The sequence below is a fragment of the Lampetra planeri genome, chromosome 55, assembly GCF_965212315.1.
Source record: "Lampetra planeri chromosome 55, kcLamPlan1.2.h2, whole genome shotgun sequence".
NCBI classification, from domain to species: Eukaryota; Metazoa; Chordata; class Hyperoartia; order Petromyzontiformes; family Petromyzontidae; genus Lampetra; species Lampetra planeri.
In genome coordinates, this window is record NC_136161.1 from 2,123,697 (window position 1) to 2,139,468 (window position 15,772).

Genomic DNA, 15,772 nt, shown 5'->3' on the forward strand with positions numbered 1-15,772 from the left:
CACATAGACCTTCGCCTCTGGGATACAATAAGTGCTGTTTATTACCGCAAAATGAAGTGTGTCATGCTTGTTTTCAAACTCGGCCAGTCGCCGATTGTGATCGATACAAAAACGAACTAATGAGATGCCTGGTGGAGAGGTAGAGGTTACGATTGCATAATAATTTTTGGTCATTCAGTTCGTTAAATGCACAATATCGAAAATGCATAAGAGTTTTGAGTTATTCAATTTAGTAAATGCATAAGTGTTCATTCATTCATTTTAGTCAATGCTTAATCTCGTAATTGCATAAGAATTTTAGTTATCCATATTAGTCGAATGCACAATATCGAAAATGCATAAGAGTTTTGAGTTATTCAATTTAGTAAATGCATAAGTGTTTATTCATTCATTTTAGTCAATGCTTAATCTCGTAATCGCATAAGAATTTTAGTTATCCATAGTAGTCGAATGCACAATATCGAAAATGCATAAGAGTTTTGAGTTATTCAATTTAGTAAATGCATAAGTGTTTATTCATTCATTTTAGTCAATGCTTAATCTCGTAATTGCATAAGAATTTTAGTTATTCATATTAATCGAATGCATGTTATCGCAAATGCATAAGTGTTTGGTTATTCATGAATTATTGACGCATGTTTGACCTGCATGATAGAATGTCACATGCTTGTTAGAATAAAATTGCTTAACACCAACTGTTCGAGTGCTTCTTTCCAAGTCCATGCAAAACCATCTTATTCTTGATAACTGTATCCTGTGATGAGATATGAAAATGGAGACCTAAATATCATAACACACACTAGGATAATCGGTAAACGTTCAATCATTGATCATCGTGTTATCCTGATTGACATAACTCTGGATAAACGAAGCTGAGCCTAATTACCACAACTGCTCACATTAACATCATCGCATAAATTACTACGATTATCTCCGCGATTATCATAATTTATGCATACAATTACTCACACCATCATAATGTATGCATATCATTACACGCATTATCATAACTTATGCATGTTAATACACACATTAACATAATTAATGCGATTTGCGCATTTTTCGGAAAATTATTAATTTTTATTATTTTCATCAAAATTTCATAACCCGACACATACAACAAGCGACAGACCAGGTAGTTTCCACACAGTGTTGCACAGCCGATGGAAAGATAATGCCACCTGACTCGTTCAGAGTGAGACCTTTGCTGTCAAACTGGAACTGGTCATTAGTACACTGCCCAAGTATGGAAACCTCTGCACTCTCTTCAAAACTGCTCCATTACCAATAGGGAAATTTAGATTTAAAGCTTTCGTGACTGCAGGAATTCATCTTCTTGGTTCTTTCGGTAAAGTCACGTAGAAGGGAAGTAATAAAATAATAAAAATAAAACATAATAAAATTATTATGTTTATTTTTAATAAAATTATGATGTTTATTTTTATTATTTTATTACCTCCCTTCTACGTGACTTTACCAAAAGAACCAAGAAGATACCAATAGGGAGTTGAGTGGGTGGAGTGTTTGATGACAAAAAATACCCAGGCGGATGCTGAGTTTTAGTAGAACTGATTGTAAGGCCCCATGTCTTAGTAGCATGCTCTAGATCAAGCAGCAGTGACTCCAAATCCTTCTCTGAGTGAGTAGCAATCACCAGATCATCAGAATACTCAACATAGTTAACTGATAAGGAGCCATCCCTCGACTGCAACCTCACATTTTATTTGTACCAAATGAAAATTGCTCTGATACAGTCATGGAAAGCTTATCAAACTACTTGGTATAAAAATATATTAAGTATTTATATTATATTTTGGATGTAAAAAGGGGCTTTCACCAAGGTGCTTGACAATGCTTACCAACTATGACACAAAATGGCAAGATAAGGAATGGGGATTGAGTAGTGACGAGGGTGGAGGGAGCGAGGTGGAGGCTGCTGCAGTGAAGGCGTTAGGGTGTTAGGTGGTGCTGGTAGGGGTTACGGAAGAGAAAGGGAAAGGCAAGAGAAAAAATATAGGATCTGACGGGAGTGCGAAAGAGGAAAGTGAGGGGGAGAGTCGGAGGTGGAGAGGGAGTTTATTCCAGTGTAAGGGGGCAAGCAGAGAGAAGGAGCGAAAGTGAGATTGGGCGCAGGGTGGAGGAGGGATAGCAAAAATATAGGCAGCTTGTGACCAGAGCAGGCGTGATGAGACATTTGAACCTTATGGCAGGACCCCGAGGTCCCATACGCCCCCGGCTCTCGCATGCACTGCATTGCGACGTAATTTTATGTCCGTTGAAGGCGAACGATACGGCAATCTATTTCTCTCGACGAGCTCTACGCGATGCGCTAATCAAAGTTTCGTTTGTGACTACAGCAATTTTGGCAACGACGGGTGCTTGGTGAAGAACGAGAGGATTGATTTCTGGTGGGTTGCAGCATTTATGTGCGCGGTGGGATGAAGTCGCCAAAAATAAATATAATTAATTAATTGCGCATTTTTCTTTTTCTATCTTTTTTTCGTTTATTCGGGACCCCGGCGCAAATGCGCAGTTTTAAATCCCATTCGAGACGATGTTGAAAGAAAAGGTAAAATAACGGAAGTGGGCGGGCGGACGTGGCGCTGTGGACTAGAGCTGCACCAGTGCGAATTTCGGAAGGCCGTACCACGGCACCGTGGTTTTTTTCCGGGTGAGCGAGCGTGTGAGGGAAGTGCTGCTACCAGTTAGGGGTGCTGACTCGCCTGGTAGACAGGAGGTCATGGGTTCGATTCCGATACCCTGACGCTTGCATATTTAGAGTCTGCGTGTTCTCCCCGTGGTCGTGTGGATTTTTTCCGAGTCCTACGGGTTTTCCTTCCACATTTAGATTCAACGTGCATTTAGAGTATATTTGGCTGCTATACATTTGCACGGGATAAGCCACTTTGTTGAGCTATCATTTGTGATAACCAGGTCGCTTCTAAAAAGAGCTCAGTATACCTTACCACACACCCCTTCACCCATCCACTCAGCCACTCACCCACCCACTCACTCAAAATCACAATCGTCAGGAGTTTTTTTCAGTCAGTTAGGATTGTAATTCCCTAGTAAATAGCATCAAAGTATGCCACACAATTTACAGATTCACAAAAACTAACTTAATTTTAATAACGTTGTACGATAAGTCATCGACTTACGAACACCGGACTTACGAACACCCGACTCACAAACACCGGCACTTACGAACCCGCTTCCATGATTTTTTTTACATTGACTTAAAACGCGAATTCGCACTTGCAAACTGAACCATTGAACTATTTTGTTCAGCAGAGTAATTTTCCGCGAGATGTAATGAGTAAGCCTCGCGCTGGGAGTGTGTGTGTGTGCACACGTGTGTTTGTGAATGTGTGTGTGAAAGTGAGTGTCGACTCAGCCTCAAATGAGTACCTGGTATCTATAGTAGTGTCGTGTATAGTAGTGTATAGTAGTGTATATTGTAGTGTATAGTAGTGTATGGTAGTGTATAATGTAGTGTATAGTGTAGTGTATAGTAGTGTATAGTGTAGTGTATAGTAGTGTGTAATGCAGTGTATAGTGTAGTGTATAGTGTAGTGTATAGTGTCGTGTATAGTGTAGTAGTGGGGAGCAGTGGCGCAGTGGATAGCGCGGTGACGCTACGAACCTGGCGACCTGAGTTCGATTCCGGTCACGGCCAACGCCGGAGACGATTATCTGAACCGGTCCGAGGGTCTCCCCTAGGTCGACTCAGCCTCAAATGAGTACCTGGTGCAGTGTGTAAACATCGCCACTGGAGAGTCAAAAGCGCTACTCACCCCCTTGTGTGCTATGCCGGCCTTCATAAGCACTGCTCTTCAACGGTTTGTTATGGGGGATCGATGTCGTTGGAGTGTGTGTTTGTGTGCGTGCTCGCGTGCCCAGTGTGTCCGTGTGTCTTTGTGTCTGTGTGTCTGTATTTGCACGCATGCCCCGTGTGTGTGTTCACGTGTCTGTGGGTGTGTGCAATTGTCGTGACTCACTGCACCCCTTCCGACAAGCAAGCCAGCATCAGGACTCAAGGTAAGAAAGTAAAACGGATTTTTTTCAATGTTACTTTATTTTATGTTGTATTTACTAAATAGTATCTTTCACAGTGTTAATGCAAATGTACAATATTTCTTATTTATGAGTTTAACAATGCTTTATTTTGTTGAACCGTAAAACATTCAATAACAGTGACCGTATGAGCATTTAAATACCGTACATTGCTGTGTTCCGACTTACGAAGCGTTCCACTTACGAGCGGGTCTCAGAAACGAATAATGATCGTAAGTCAAGGACCGACAAAAAAATGACATTCGCACTTTTGGACTTTTTTTGACATTTTAATGATAAGAGTGAGTTTAAATGGGGGTGCCAAGGTGTATATATTGTGATTTTAAAAATGTTAATTAAATATGTTGTCTAGGGGTAGGTATGTGCGATTATGTGTGTGTGATCTCGTGTCTAGAGGTATGTATATGTGATTGTGTGTTTGTGTGTGTGCAGTTATTATGTGGTGCGATTATAATTATTAATGGCTCTCTCGTTGTCTATGGGTATGTATCACCAATCGTGATAATGTCAATGATTCTTGCTTCAACATGTATGATTCTCACTTTAACAATTGTGTTTAATTATGTCAGGTCTCTGGATGCAGATCTCACCGCAGGATACAGTTCGTCATTACGGCAATGAAGCACGGATTTAAGTAACTTTCATCTCAACTTACCCTAACATCAAATTCTTATAAAAATAGCGACTACAGTACCCATGCAAAAATACGTACTTATCATTCCGTACTTGATTATAAAAGCATCAATGGTCAAATCTCACGATCACGTGGTTAAACCAGAACAATAGGCAGAAGCTCAAAGTGTCAATATTAGCACAGAATGCGTTGTCATCGAATACGTATCAAATAGTTAGAAAACATCAACGATCGTAGCTCACAATCACGTGATTCAGATAAAACAATAGGCTGTCTCGTGGTAATGCGACCATACACAATTCCCTCGTTATGGTGTGTGAGGCATGCAAGCTGAGATTCTTATTGGCCCACAATCTGTACAAGTTACCGTTAAAATAGTGAGTGTAAAGTTAATGTTTCTCCTTCTTTCTTCTTTCTGAACAATACCTCAAGTCCCACAACGATGTGTAGAACAGCAAGCTTGGTCCACAGTTATAGTGCGCTCGTGGCCCTGCTGCTCGCTGCTCCTTCACACTCTTGTCTGTGCATCGTGCTCGATCCACAGCTGGAGGGTGCTCGGGGTTCCCGAGTCAGCTCGCTCGTGGTCAGCCGTTAGCTGCTGCTCTGCACGTTTGCAGGTTATCTGTACGCCAGGCTCGATCCGCAGTTGGAGTGCTCTGTGGCCACGCTGCTAATTTCTTGTCAGCAGCTGCCTGCTTAGCACGAGCACCCTTGGTGCCCCCCCCCCTCCTCAGGAGGTCTCCTGCTCCTCCCTCACTCTCCAAAACTCATTAGGCTCATAGAACATCAGTCACTTGGACAATACAACTTTTCCAGCCTTGGACAATATTTCATGCTCATTCAATGTTGGTGTATAACTCAAATCTTCACTTAACTTCTCACACGTATTAGCTGATCACAGTATTATATTAAATTACATTCGCATACGTCTTAGCTTCTCACAACTCTTAGCTAAAACTTATCGAAGTCCTTGACTCTGCAAGTGACGCAAAACATAAGGAAAAACGCCAGCGCAGAACTCTACACTGAACGACACAGAGCCTTTGCCTCTGCAAAACTCTTGACACTTGGCTGGTTACGGGAGCCCCCGGGGTTTGCCTCTGCAAGACTCGAGACTCTGGTTGCTTATGAGGACCATACCCCGGAGTTTGCCTCTGCAAGACTGACTTGTATGATTTTGGGTGCTGTTTATATAGAATGTGTAGCTCATGTGATTAATTACCTAAGACACATTACGGGTCAAAGTTCTCCTCCCATCTTTGCGCACGTGGTGCATCCATCGGATCACCCTGAGTTCATTCCTGCTTCTGGCTCCATAGGCATTCTGGGACCTGATGTCATAACCCCGATCAAACTTCCCCCTCTGGAGGTCATCCCACGACTTGTGTCGGCACACACCCACTTCATCGCCCCTAGGCGTGGTGTGTGTCTGTTGCCTTGTTTATTGTGAAACGGCCTTCCTCCCTCTTTAGGTCGACTTATCCTTAATCTGTATTTTTGCAGCAGTATGTAATGACAGTTACAGGGAAGGCAAAGGCGGTCGGGCAGTCTCTGGTTATACTCCTGGATTACATATTATTTTGGTCGTGTAGATTTTAGATAATTCGTATTATGTATATTTTCTGAATTATCCTTTGGTTCAATACTTTAATACAAAACTTCCATAATTCGTTATCAAGTTTATATGCTTCACCCAGATCTCATGGCACTCATTTATGTGTAGTGACATCGGGGATGTCACTGTACGGTGCAGGGCCGGAAGGGCCGTGCCGTTCGATGTTCCTACATCGTGGACAGCACCGTGGGTGGCGGTGTGTAATACCAGCCCTAGCGGGGCTTGGCGAGCACTGGGATAGTGCGGGCACCACACGCAGCGTGTGGTGGGGGCTCCCCCGAGGAGGACGGGGGTGAGTGTTAGCCCAGGGGTAGGGTTGCCCCGGGCCATGGCACTCTGGTTGACCCCATAGACACGTGATCCAGTGTCCACACAGGGGGTCCAGGTGGGGGGGGCTAGTGGGTGATCAGGTGTCCGGGGGGCGCTCTTGAGGGGTATCGAGAGGGAACGAGAATGCTCGAGAAGGCGGGCGGGGCCGAGGGCGGAGCGGCCCCGACCGTAGGGGGATATAAGGTGAGTCCCTGAGAGGGACCGGGGTCGCTGCATTATACAAGCTGGAAGCTCAACATCTACAAGCTGGAAGATCAACATCTACAAGCTGGAAGCTCAACACCTACAGTGGGAAGCCTTACGTCTCAAGCTGAAGCTCTTCGTCTTACGAAGCAACCGCGTGGTTAGAGACCCGAGTGAGGGTTCGACCCTTTGTAGCTGCAAATCCTCCGTGTAGGGTGTATTCTGGAAGAGGGGCAGTTACCCCTTTCTATTACGGTGTTACAATAAAAGTGTTGCCTCTAAAAGGAACAACGTCTATGACTCAGTTGGACCCACTACATATGGATGTTAATAAAACATGCAACTAGTCGTATTCAAAACCCCTGACTATGTGCTGTATTGTCCTGTAAGAATGTATCCTATCACAAAAGTTAACGTTTAATATCGCAATGTTTAAGAATATTCATATGCAGTGGTTGACATTTGACCGTTTCAACTTTCCCGGCACCGGGTTTGTTAATTCAGAGAGTGAAATGGCAAGGGACATTCTTGTCTCTTTGCCCTGTATTTGCTCTCTCAGAAATCCCCTGGGTCACTCCTTGCCCATGCAAGGGTCATTCCTGTATTGCCGGTCATGAACGTGTTCCTCCTTTGCTACATGAGTGAGGTTAATTTCTGGGGAAGCAAATATACTTAAGCTTCAAGGTCCTCATCAGCTCTAGTTATTCTCATCATGCACATCTGATCGATGTCTCTTGTATTCTGTTTACCTACTGCTCATTCTAGTGCTGGTTTGGCTTCATCATCTGTTTTTCCGACTTTCGGCATCGGACCCATATTTGTCTCCCTGGAGCCATGACATTTAAAATAGATAATATAATACTTAATATATATATATCTTTTAAAGGCATATATACAACGTATCTCCCTTGCCTGGTATACAGGAGGACCATGGGTTCGATCCCGACCCTGACGACACCTGTTGTATATTTGAAGTTTGCATGTTTTCTCTATCTCTCTCCCCGTGGTGGTCAAGTGGATTTTTCTCCGAGTCCTCCGATTTTTCCCTCCACACTTAGAATCGAGGTCACGCATTTCGAGCACAGTAAACCCTCTCTATCAACGAGGGCTACATTCTTGAAAATGCTTGCGAATACAGAATTCGCAAATGCAGAAACCTAATGGTAAAACATTGGTTACGTTCCTGGTATGAGTGAACATAGGTGGGAAATGGCAAACGTTTAATAACATAGACTACAATAAATAATACATTGTTCGCAACAATGTTTTTTAATTAGCTGTGATGATAATGATGATGATTTGACTATGGAGGTATTGGCGATGGTGAGGAATTCAGGACAACTCCTCAGGAGATACAGGCACTTGATAACAACGCCGCGCAGCTGTTATCATTATAGCACTGTGGGGAGCGCTCGCCGCGACACTTTCCCCGATTGCATTCACGCTCTTATTAATGGACCTCGCAGTCGACTCATTGATACCAAAGCGTATAAACGAGTCGACTGTCGTAAGTACGTGTAAAGTAACAATCTATATATAAACTTTATCTGTGATGAATGCTGCACTTCCCGTCCTTATCATGCAGGGGCACGTAGGTTTGAACGACAGCGGCACATGGACAGACGTTCGATTACGTTGGAATCGATCTGCAGAACGAGGCGATTCGGTGTTGATTTACTTGTTCGGAGGCACCCCCGAACAACTAGTGCACAATAAGCGAGTTGAGAGCGGGATTACTGTGAGACTGAGGACAAAACGTTCTGGTCTGGCACTACGTACGCTCGCGAATACTGGAGTACGGCGAGTTGCGAATAAGGAATTAGTATACTGTACCGTTTAGCAGCTCGCGAATATAAGAAACTCACGAATTCAGAACTTGCGGATAGAAAGGAGAGGGATTACTGAATTTGGCTGTTATGCATTTGTAGTGACATCGCAGGATGTCACTGTGTATGCCGGCCCTAGAGAAGCACGGCGTGCGGTGTCTTGACATCGCGGACACCACTATGATGTGGGTGCAGTACCGGCCCTAGAGGGGCTCGGTCAGCGCTGATTGACAGCGCTGGATGCCATCACGCCTGGCGTGCAATGCCAGCCCTAGAGGATCAGGTGTGCGAGTGCTGGCCATAGGGAAGGGGTTACTGGAGGTCGTGCACTCTGGTTGACCCAAGAGGACACGTGACCGGTCAAGTCTACAGAGGGGCCCAAAGTGGGGGCTGGGTGGTGGTCACGTGGTCTGGGCCGAGATTCTGCTAGAGGGTTCTGGAAGGTGGTCGTGGCCAGGGGCGGAGCCGGCCCCGCCGCAGAGGATGTCAGCCGAGTCCCCCTGAGGGACCGGCTGGTGTTGTTCATCCTGAAGAAACCTTCCTCTACGTTCTACGTCCTACAGAGTCTCCAACACGAGGACCTGGACCCAAGCTGCGGTCCGGTCCGTTGTAGCTAGTTACGTTATAATTAGTGTAGTTAGCCTGGTGGTCACCACCATACATTATTATTCTTATTCATTATTATTCTGTTAAGGGGCAGTTACCCCGTGCGTTGGTATTAAGAAATGTGTTGCCTCCAAAGAGTACGTCTGCGACTCGGTTGAACTCACTACACATTCGCACACGATGATGATAGCCACTTCGTCGAGCTATCATATCTGATAACCAATTCGCTGAAATAGAGCTACATAGCTCAGTGGGTCTTACCTGGTCAAATAAACAAAGTTAATAGTTTGTTTTAGTTTAGATTGCAGAATGATGGAGATGTCAAGAGAGGGAACATCGTAGGCGTTCCAATCACTTTGGGGAAGCAAAATTTACTGTTTTTGATCCCAAATTGTGCGTTAAATCTGGCGAACTGTTAGCAATCAGTGAATGAGTGGATGGGTGACTGAGTAGGTGAGTGAGTTGGTGGCCTCTAGTAGGGTTGTAGGGGCAGGTTCTGTGAGTAGCAAGTAGCAGCACACAGACAAATATGCCCTGGATAGCCTCTAGCGGGCTGTACGGGCAAGCACTGTGAGTGGGTTGGTAAGTGGTTGGATGGGTGAGTAAGTGGGTCAGTGGATGGCTGGGTGGGTGAGTGGGTGGGTTAGTGCGTGAGTGAGTGGGTGGGTCAGTGAGTGAATTAATGAGTGGGTGAGTGAGCGGGTGAGTAGGTCATTGGGTGGATGCGAATATTAATGAGTGAATGAGTGGGTAGGTGAGTGAGTGGGTACATGAGTTAGTGAGTGGGTAGTTGAGTGAGCGAGTATATTAATGAATGAGTAGGTGGTGAGCAGGTGAGGAGTGAGTCAGGGCGCTCGCCGCGGTCGTACGGTGAGCAGCGCGGTGAGCGCGGTAAGCGAGGCCAGGCAGATGCACGCGCTGCTCACCAGGGCTAATGCCATCACTGACACTGTGCAGTAGGGGTCCGCCCTGTGGATTTTGGAGGGCTGACTCCGTGGATTGTGGGGGGCTGACCCCTTGGATTGTGGGGGGCTAATTTTGTAGATTGTGGGGGGTTGACTGCGTGGGTTGTGGGGGGCTGACTCCGGGGATTGTGGGGGGCTTGTCCTGTGAAGTGGGGGTTGCGGGGGGAGGGGAGGGGTGTGGGGGGAGGGGACACACGTGACATAGGTAAAGGTTAAAGTTCGCCCCCTCGCTGTGGCACCGATCTCTCCCCTTCAGTCGAAACCACGCTGTGGGGCCTGACACCTGTGGTTCTGATTATTTTGACCAAATTGGAAAGACCACGAACTGTCCCCTCGTGGAAACAGTGGCATAGCTCCCTCCTCGTCCTTGCAAACATCGAACACTTAAGCCACGAGCTTCAATACAGAGGGCGGAGAGTTCGAAGCCTAATATGCGGTGTGCCCAACTCGCCCCTATCCACCAAACCCTGCCATGCTGTCGATCTCGAGACTTTTGCTTGCAGGATTTATGCCCCACACCTCCTTCTTGTTCTGTGATGGGTGCTGTGTGCCGGGCTCGAGCTGAGTTGAAATAAAAACAATAAAAACGTTCCCTTCTTTCCTAAATAGGGTCTCATAGGCTGGTGGGGCAAGTGCTGTGAGTAGCGAGTAGTAGCAGCAGCACCTGTACACACTCACTCACACACTCATTGACTCATCAACTCATCAACTCACTCAATCTCTCACCCACTCATATATGCACACACTTACCTACTCATATATACACACTCACCCACACACCCACTCAGTCACCCACTCATATATACACACTTACAGAGTCGCCTGCAGATCTGCCTAACAACTTGTTATTGAGTCTCGCAAATTGTTCTATGGCTCTGCGCATCAATCATTCGGCTCGTGCACCCCTTGCTCTGTGGTGCGTCGTGAAGGGTCCTGTTGCACTCCAACCACCCATCAGCGAGTCAACCCGGTCTGTGCACAGCACTTGCGACGTTCATTGCCAATAAAATAGTAACGATTAAGACGGCAGTTTTCAACTTGAAGGAAACGGATTCTCCCGGTCTGCCATCTGAGTTCTATCAACATGGAATTGATGCAAAACTCGAGACCCTGGCACTAATGTCGGTGGTATAAGTGTCGATGTTCATCCAACGGCTGCCAAATTAAACATCGCCGCTCGACTACATCCACACATTGATTCTCAAATCATGCTCAGATGCACTTGCGCCACTGACTGTTTCCCAGACACCACTCCTGAAAATAATTGGTTTGAGCGATAGTGATCCTGGAGACTATCGCACAATCTCAAACCTGAGTATGATTTCAAAGCACCTGTGTCCGAGGCGGTGGCTTCTCCACATCGCTACAACGGGCAGATTCAGCATATTGAAGTCGGCATACTGGAAGACCCACAGCACTGCGACAGCTCTATTAGAAATCACTGATGACCTCTACAAGATCATGTCGCAGTGTTGGTTGGCTGCGATCTCTCAGATGCCTTCGACAATATCGACCATGATATACATATTGGGCAGCTAAGGTCAAGGTTCAGTGTATGGGGTTCGGCACATGAAGTGGATTCAGGCATACCTACATGGTCGATCACAGTTCGTCAAGCTGGGCGACGAACACTCATTGCCGATGCCATGCCTAGTTGGCGTACCACAAGGGTCCGTCATCAGGTCCTTCCTATTTTCAAAATACGTCTCTCCCATCACCAATGTCATCCCATAAATATGCAGATGATACACAAGTGTACGCTGCAGTGAAGGGAAAGTTAGATATGGAGAGACTCGGTACCTCAAAGATTGCACGCGAGTGGTGCACGTGTGGTTTGCACGAAGCAAAATGTTACTTAATCCAGAAAAATCGGAGGTCCTGTTGGTTGGTGTGTGGAAGGAACAGGTGTGGTGGTTGCAGACTCCATGATTCAGTTTACTACTCATCTTGAGCATCGGCACCATACTCAACCAGAATATGCCATCTGATCACCAGGGGAAAAATCTCGTCAGGTCCTGCAATTTTCATTTCAGGGCTCTAAGACACATTCAACCACTTTTGAGCCGTGAAATAGCCAACACGGTGGCGTGTAGTGTAGTATCGACAAGGCTTGATTATTGCAACTAACTATGGGACGTCTGGAAAAAGCATTCCCAAGCTGCAGCGTCTGCAAAATTCGCTGGCACGATTGCATGATCCGACGATGTCCATCCAGTGCTCGCCGAGCTGCTTTGGCTTCCAGTTGATGAACGAACGAATACATTATAAGGTCACACTCATTACACAGAAAATGTTTGTCACAAATGAACCACAATAACTTGCTGATCTCATCAAGGAGCATAAACCATGACGCAAACTCATCATTGCAGTAGCTTTTGGCTAACAGAGCAAAAACGATAATTGCATCGCGTGCTTTCAGAATTGCTTTTGCAGCCGTCTGGAATGCTCTTTCTTTTCCTATCAGGACACCACTGGAGTTATCCACTTTAAATCGTCCAGATTGAAAACTCCTTTCTTTAGAACTGCTTGTTGTGTTTAGTTTTGTCCTTCTCCCGCACCTCTGATTAGCATGGGTGACTACATACAGTGCCAAAGAAGTTCAAATAGTTACATACATATACACACCCACTCATATATATACACACATTCACCCACTCACCGACACACACAGTCACCAACTCACGCCGATTAGCAAGGTTCGCCTCGTACGGTGCGAAAGAAGTTCAACATACATACAAACACACTCACCCACTCACCCACCCACTTACTCACCCACTCACTCAATCACGATGTGGTGGGTAGGTGGATGAGTGAGTGAGTGAGCCAGGCGAGGGTGATGGATAAAAGTGAAGGGTTAGGAGGAGGCTCACCGCACCCCAGAGTTGTCTTTCGCAGGCAGCCAGATGTCCCCTGCGGTACCTAGTGGTAGAAGAGAAGTGAGTTGGTGAGTGGACGAGTAGGTGGGTGAGTGAGTGTGTGGGTGAATGGGTGGGTAAGTGGGTGGGCGGTTGAGTGGTTGAGTGAGTGAGTATGTGAGTGGGCGGGTAGTTCAGTGGGTGAGTGAATGGGTGAGTGGGTGAGTGGGTTGGTGGGTTGATGGGCGGGTGAGTGGGTGGGTGAGTGGGTTTGTGGATGGATGAGTGAGTGGATGGGTGGGTGAGTGGGTGGGTGAGTGGGTTGGTGGATGGATGAGTGAGTGGATGGGTGGGTGAGTGGGTGGGAGACTCAATGAGCTAAGCTACAGCTCCTCCTGCACGCTCACTCACCCACCCACTCCAGCCACCTGCTCACCCACACACTCGCCAGACCTCACCTGGGGCTTCAGCGTGATGGGGGTGTTGCCATAGACCCAGCAATTGCACGGGAACTCAACGGTGACTCCAGGAGATTCATCAACCTCCACCCGTTCGAGGTGCCATGCTGAGTAATATCCAGAGCCGTCGTGCCAAACTGTGACGTCAAAGAGGGGCCCCACGTGGTCCCCAGTCACGTGGAACTCGTCTGTCTGAGTAGGAAAAGGCGATTACGGGTGGGTGAATGAGTGCGTGGGTGTGAGTGGATGGGTGGATGAGTGAGTGGTTGATCTACACAACTTAATAATATAAATGAGATAAAAATTTGACTTTTTATTCATACACAAAAGTTAAATTAAACATAATTTATTAAGAATTACAATTGCAATAATTATATATTTTTCTGAAAATATTTTTTCCAGGTAAGGCCCACTGAGCTATATAGATGTTTTTCAAAAGCGACCAGGCTATCACAAATACAAGCTCAACCAGGTGGCTGATATGATCATCATCGTGTAGGAATGTATAGCGGCCAAATAATCTAAACATCTTCTTGGTTCTTTCAGTAAATTCACGTGAGGACGGCTGCTTGCGTTGTGGCCGAAACGTCGTGAGATTTTTTTTTTATTATGTTTTATTTATTTTATTTTATTATTTTCATTCTACGTGACTTTACCGAAAGAACCAAGAAGATGAATCCCTGCAGTCACGAAAGCTATGAATCGAAATTTAATCTAAACATGTTTCTACACTCACAGAGACCAACTGAGACCCATTCTATCAGAGATCCATAGACCCACATAAACCCATACTCATAGAAACCCACAGAGACCCTTACAGACCCATTCTCATAAGAGACCCATAGACCCCCAGAGACCCATAGACCAATAGGGACCCATAGAGTCCCATACTCATAGAGACCCATAGAATCATACTCACAGAGACCTACACACCATAGTGCCCATAGATCTATATAAAGCCTGAGGCCTAGTCAAGACCTTGCCTCCACCCAAGCCACAGTAGTCTCATAACACATACAAACATACACCACTACAAAAGACTAAGCTGCCCTGTGTAGCCTTAACAGACTGTTGGGGTAAGCACTGTTAGCGAGTAGCGCCTATGAAGGCCGGAACAACAGACGAGGGGGGGAGGCGGTCAGCATCATGTCCGATCGCCTTCATCTCCCCAATGGCGATATTTACGATACACCACACCAGGTACTCATTTGAGTCTGAGTCTACCAAGGCAGGCACAAGGCCGGTTCAGATAACCGTCACTGGTGGTGTTGGTCGTGAGAGGGACTCGAACTTCGGTTGCCGGGATCATAGCGCAGCGTGCTAACCGCTGGGCCACCACTCCCCACTCACACACACTCACTTATGGACTTACAGACTCACACAGACACAGACTCACGCACGGGCTCACAGACTCACTCACATGCTGACTCACACACAAAGACTCATAGATTCACGGACTCACATTTATTCACACGGACTCACAGTCTCACTCACGGACTCACTCACGGACTAACATACACAAGGACTCACATTCATACACACGGACTCACACTCATACACACGGACTCACAAACTCACTCGCCGACATGGAGTGACACTTGGTACCTGTCCGTATAGGAAGGGGGTGAGTCCTGTGGTAGATGAGGAGAGGGTGGCACTTAGGGTGTCGCACGCTCCTCTAATCTTCACGCTGATCTCAGCGCCGGTCCCAGCACCCATCCAGTCGCTCGTGAGAGTCCTCACCTTGTACCTAGAACTCACCACTGGCCCCCCTGGGGGTGGTGAGTGGGGGGGGGGGGGTGAGTAGGCAGGTGAGTGAGTGGGTGAGGTTCTTTACCTTATACATAGCCTCCACCACTGGTTCCCAGGAGCGTGGTGAGTGGGGGAGTGAGTGGGCTTTGTGAGTGGATTAGTGGGTTGGTTAATGGGTGAGTGAGTGAATGAGTGGGTGGATGTGTGAGTGGGTAGGTTTTTATTAACCTTACCTGGGTAGATGGACGCCAATGCTAGTAACATAATGGCTTGCACCAAAATCACCTCCATTTCCCCAACTTTAGTGCTGTTGAGACACTGAATTTGGAAACCACTCCTGGACTATTATATGGTTGTGATTACAATAGCTATATATATAGGCCTGGTACATTTGGTGAATAAAATAAATATTTAATTCAAATGTTCCGTGATTATAATATTTTTTATTATATTCATATTAAATATATATTTAAG

At 46.1% G+C, this 15,772-nt stretch overlaps 1 long non-coding RNA gene across 1 annotated transcript; it reads right to left on the bottom strand.

The window, feature by feature from the left end:
* Positions 1 to 4,062: 4,062 nt before the first annotated feature.
* Positions 4,063 to 15,666, bottom strand: LOC144735460 (uncharacterized). The gene is made up of 5 exons (XR_013588620.1): positions 15,532 to 15,666; positions 15,152 to 15,318; positions 13,547 to 13,738; positions 13,109 to 13,152; positions 4,063 to 10,375 (listed from the first exon to the last, which is right to left on the bottom strand). It is a non-coding gene; the product is annotated as an uncharacterized LOC144735460 (long non-coding RNA).
* Between the last annotated feature and the right edge of the window lie 106 nt (positions 15,667 to 15,772).